This window comes from Vipera berus (assembly GCF_964194415.1).
Source record: "Vipera berus genome assembly, chromosome: Z".
Lineage (NCBI taxonomy): Eukaryota > Metazoa > Chordata > Lepidosauria > Squamata > Viperidae > Vipera > Vipera berus.
Window position 1 is genome coordinate 1872046 of NC_138205.1, and position 5537 is coordinate 1877582.

The window sequence follows — 5537 nt, forward strand, 5'->3', positions numbered from 1 at the left end:
CGACCATTTGAACGGCGCTGGAAAAAGGACCCTATTTGCTACTTACGACCGTCGCGGTCGCGTGATCAAAATCCAGACGCTCGGCAACTGACTCGGCGTCCCGGGATCGAGTGATCCCCTTTTGCGACTGACTCACTTCGCGACTGCGGTGATTTGCTTCACAACGGTGGCAAGAGGGGTCATAAAACGGGGGCGGGGGTACTCATATAACGACGGTCTTGCTTACAAGCGGACCTTTTTTGGGCTCCGTCGTAAGTTGAGGACCACCTGTAGGAAACGAGATAGGAAATCCCCTTCAGATTTTGGACGGAAGACCAAAAGGATTCAGCAATTACTAGAGGAAGAGCTGGGGGTTGGACTAGATGACCTCCAAGATCCCTTCCAACATCATCACTATATTATTGTTGTTGTTGTTATTATTATTATTATTATTATTATTATTATTATTATTATTATTATTATTATTATTATATTATTATTATTATTATTATTATTAAGAGGGGACAGACTCCCCTCGGCTACACAGGTAGTCCTCGACTTACGATCGCAATCGTAATTTCTGTTGCTAAGTGAGACATTTCTTAAGTGAGTTTTGCCCCATTTTACGATCGTTAAGCGAATCACTGCAGCTGTTAAGTGAGTCACACGGTCTTTAAGCGAATCTGGCTTCAGGTCACAAAAAAAGGGGATCGTGTGACAGACAGACAGACACACACACACACACACGGGACGCTGCCACCATCGTAAATATGAGTCAGTTGCCCAGCCTCCGAATTTCAATCCCGTGACCTTGGGGGAATGCTGCGACCGTTGTGAAGTGTGGAAAAATAAGTTGCTTTTTCCTGTGCCCTTGTAACTCCCAACAGCCGCTAAACCAACGGTTGTAAGTCAAGGACAACACAACATTGTCCTATTTCTGGTTTGGCAGTTTGTGTATGTTGAAAGCTTCCAGCTGTTTGCGTTTGGGAGAGAACGCCGGATCTACCGGCGTGTATTGCGCCTCGCCACATCTCTTGAAAGTGGGTCGCTGCTGGTTAAGTTTGGCGTTGGCACCCCGCGCGTGCCAGGGGTCCCCGGGTCTGTGGGGCCTGATGCCCACACATCTGGATGGATTGGTGCCAGATGTGCAATTCTCCCAACCGGGAGTTCTGGCTGCGGGCAAACCGAAAGGCAAGGCGGCTTTTGTGCGGAGTGCACCAGAGTTTCCACAAACTGCATCCGATTCAGGGGAGAGGAATGTGTGTTAAATTAACACACACACACACACAGTTGCAAAGTCCAGCGCAACCCCACAAACTGGAGGACCGTTTTGCAAAACCCAAGAAACACACCCTAGCCATCTTTCTCCCGCTGCTGTGCAAAGAGGCGGTGCCACGTTGCCGTTCAAAGTAGCCTCAAAGTGTAGAGAAGCCCCTTCTGCCTTCGCACACCTGGGGAGGGGGGGGGGAGAAACACAACATCCTCTCCAACGCACAACGCCTCGACGCACCCCTCCCCGTCTTCGCGACGTCTTTTTTTCCAATATCGCGGCGACCAAAAAAATAATAATAAAATAAACCGCACGCGAATTCCAAGTTCCCAAACTGGTGCGTGACAGCACCAGCCCACAGGTTTGAAGTCCTCGTTTTACAAACATTCAAAGTGACGACGGACGACGGAAAAAAGGCGACCGGGGGCCGTTTTCCAGAGTGACAACCTTTGTAGCATCTCCCCCCCCCCCCCAGGGCATGGTTACGTGATCCAAATTCAAATGCTTGGAAACTGGCATGTATTTATGACTGTTGCAGCATCCCGGTGTGTGTGTGTGTGTGTGTCTTATGATCCCCTTTTGTGACCTTCTCACAAGCCAAGTCCATGGGGAAAGCCACTTAACAGTGGTGCGACTCACTTAACAACCGCAGTGATTCCGTTAAGGACCGTGGCAGGAAAAAATCGTCGCACGAACCAAAAGCCACTGAACTTTCTCGCCTAGCCACACAAGTGTTGCGCGCTCTGTCGTGGCCACAAAAAAACGAGGATTACCTGAACTCACACCTTCCCCCCAAGTTGTGCGACGAAACACGTTTCTCCTCTCCCTCCCCCTTCCCCCCCCCCGCAGCCCTGTTTAGAGAAAAAACCGGAAACAAGCCTTCGGAGACAGGAAAACAACAACAGCTTTCGTATCCGTGACAGTTGTGTTCCCGCTCGCCACATCCACACTGACAACCGCCCCCCCCCCCCACACACTGCAAGCCTCGCATTTGCAACTGCCTCCGGGGATGGGTGTGCTGGGATGTTTGCGTAAAGGGCTTTCGCAGATTAACACAACAGGCCCGGGGAAGGTGTGAAAAATAAGCAAGGAAGGCCAGGAAAGTAGGGGGGGGGGAGACACAAAAGAAAAGAAAGGAAAAAAAGAAAATAAACAAAAGAAAGAAAGAGGAAGGGGAAGGGAAATGGGGCTTGGGAAGACTGTAGATGGATAGATAGATGATAGATAGATAGATAGATAGATAGATAGATAGATAGATAGATAGATAGATAGATAGATAGATAGATAGATAGATAGATAGATAGACATGATAGATAGATAGATAGATAGATAGATAGATAGATAGATAGATAGATAGATAGATAGATAGATAGATAGATAGATAGATAGATAGATAGATAGATAGATAGATAGATAGATAAGATAGGTAGGTAGGTAGGTAGGTAGATAGATAGATGGATGGAAGGATGGATAGATAGATAGATGATAGATAGATAGATAGATAGATAGATAGATAGATAGATAGATAGATAGATAGATAGATAGATAGATAGATAAGATAGGTAGGTAGGTAGGTAGGTAGATAGATAGATGGATGGAAGGATGGATAGATAGATAGATGATAGATAGATAGATAGATAGATGATAGATAGATGATAAGATAGATGATAGATAGATAGATAGATAGATAGATAGATAGATAGATAGATAGATAGATAAAGATAGATATTTTTAAGGCCTAGCAGACGGTAGATCAAAAAAAAAAGTGCCAGGAAATGCAGAAAGGAAAAATTAGAGAGAGGAGGTGTGGCTATCAAATATTTTTTCACCCCCCTCTTTCCCCCTTCGGGGCTTTTCTGTGTGAGAAAGCGAGGAAATTTAGAGCATGCAGCAAAATTGGAAGCAGCTGAAGGCAGTTGCAAACTGCGGAGAGAAGAGAGGAAGGAGGAAGGAGGAAGGAGGAGGAGGAGGAGGAGGAGGAGGAAGGAGGAAGGAGGAGGAGGACTGGACGAAGGAGGAGGACCGTTGCACGAAAACAAGACGCTGCAGGGTTATTCCTGGGCTGGGAAAAGATGGCCGGGCGAAGGGGAATCTATCCCACAACGTGCGCATCTCTCTCTGTGTCTGTCTGTCTGTGTGTGTGTGTATAGAAACAAACCCCCCCCCCTCCCCGGCTTGAAAGCTTGCAAATAAAGGTCCCCCACCCCTGTCTCCAAACCTGGGCCGCATTCGGTTGCAAAAATATAAAGCCATTTTTGGTTTTTTCCTCTTTCGCCCCCCCCCCTCTGCCCACCACGGCCGGCCGAGCTGGATGACCAAACAGACGCAGGGCCTGGACAGGAAACAAAACTGCAGACGTGGTCAAGGGAGTGTGTGTGGGGGGGGGCGAAAGAGTAGGACATATGTGAGGGGGGGGGTTCCTCTTGACACACACACACACACACACACACACACACACACACTCAAGGGGCTTCCTGGCAACCCCACCTGTGGGAAGCAAAAGTCTTTCCTTGCCCCCCCCTCGAGCAGGTCAGAGGTTGCAAGGCCAGCGGGGAGGGGGGACTGCCGGTTTCCCCCCCCCTGTCCCGGGCACGGCTGGACAGCCAGCTGCAGCCCCCTCCTCACCGGGTGGGTGTTGTGCCTGCCTAAACTGCTGCCCATGGGGGGCAGAGGAAGAGGGCGCCCGCGGGGGGGGGAGGGTGACCTGTGAGGTGGGCAGAGAGCGGGGGAGGGGGGTACCGGAGATATTTTTTTTGGGGGGGGGAGGGGGAGTTATGATTTTGAGAAGATGAGACCCAGCAATGGGAGGTTTCAACTTGGGGGTTCTTTGGGGCAGAAAAACAAAGGGAAGAGAGGGAGGGAGGGAGGAAGGAAGGAAGGAAGGAGATAAAAGAGAAGGAAGGAAGGAAGGAAGGAAGGAAGGAAGGAAGGGGGAATGGGGAAGGAAAGAGGAGAAAAGTAGGAAGGAAGGAATGAAGGGGAGGGGAGAAGGAAGGAGGGAAAGAGGGAAGGGAAGTAGGAAGGAAAGAGGGAGGGAGGAAGGAAGGAAGGAGATAAAAGAGAAGGAAGGAAGGAAGGAAGGAAGGAAGGAAGGAAGGAAGGAAGGGGGAATGGGGAAGGAAAGAGAAGAAAAGTAGGAAGGAAGGAAGGAAGGGGAGGGGAGAAGGAAGGAGGGAAAGAGGGAAGGGAAGTAGGAAGGAAAGAGGGAGGGAGGGAGGAAGGAAGGAGATAAAAGGGCAGGAAGGAAGGAAGGGGGAATGGGGAAGGAAAGAGAAGAAAAGTAGGAAGGAAGAGGGAAGGAAGGAATGAAGGGGAGGGGAGAAGGAAGGAGGGAAAGAGGGAAGGAAGGAAGGGAAGTAGGAAGGAAAGAGAGGGAGGGAGGGAGGAAGGAAGGAGATAAAAGAAAAGGAAGGAAGGAAGGGGGAATGGGGAAGGAAAGAGAAGAAAAGTAGGAAGAGGGAAGGAAGGAATGAAGGGGAGGGGAGAAGGAAGGAGGGAAAGAGGGAAGGAAGGAAGGGAAGTAGGAAGGAAAGAGAGGGAGGGAGGGAGGAAGGAAGGAGATAAAAGAAAAGGAAGGAAGGAAGGAAGGGGAAGGGGGAGTAGGGGGAGGAAGGAAGGGAAGAGGGAAGAGAAGAAAAGTAGGAAGAGGGAAGGAAGGTGGGAAGGAAGGAAGGGGAGGGAGAAGGAAGGATGGAAGGAGGGAAAGAGGGAAGGAAGGGAGGGGAGGGAGGGAGGGAGGAAGGAAGGAGATAAAAGAAAAGGAAGGAGGGAAGGAGGGAAAGGAAGGGAGGGAGGGAGGGGGAGGAAAGGAAGGAAGGAAAGAGAGGGAGGGAGGGAGGGAGGATGAGGAGGGAAGAAAGGAAGGGAAGAAGGAGAGGGAGGGAAAGGAAAGGAAAGAAAGGAAATCGGGGGGGGGCAACTCTTCCACGACCCCCCCCCAATGGCCGCCCTCCGGACGGAGCGACTTCCCGGCCGCCCTTCCCCCCCAGAGGCTCCGCAGCCGGGACCCCAGCCGGGCCGCGGGGGGGGGTCGCCTACCTGGCCGCCTCCGAGCCGGCCGTCCGGGGGCAGCGCAAGATGGAGGCGGATCGCCCCGCCAGCGCCTCGCATGCTGCCGCCGCCGCCGCCTCCGCCGCCCGCCCGCCCGCCCGCCTGGCCCGGGAGAAGCCAGCGCCGTCTCGCCCGCCCGACGCCCCGCCCCCTCTGACGTCACCGCCCGCGCCCCGCCCCGCGCCCCGCCCCGGCTGCGGAGGGGAGGAGGAGGAGGAGGAGGGGGAAGAGGGGGAGA

General features: G+C 52.0%; 1 protein-coding gene across 1 annotated transcript in view; it reads right to left on the reverse strand.

Annotated features, from left to right (window-relative positions):
* The window catches only part of LOC308678356 (zinc finger and BTB domain-containing protein 4-like), a 27826-nt gene extending 22406 nt beyond the window's left edge, over positions 1–5420 (reverse strand). The window contains exon 1 of the mRNA XM_081345492.1: positions 5288–5420. The gene's annotated coding sequence lies outside the window, so the exon portion shown is untranslated. The remainder of the gene's footprint in view (positions 1–5287) is intronic.
* Between the last annotated feature and the right edge of the window lie 117 nt (positions 5421–5537).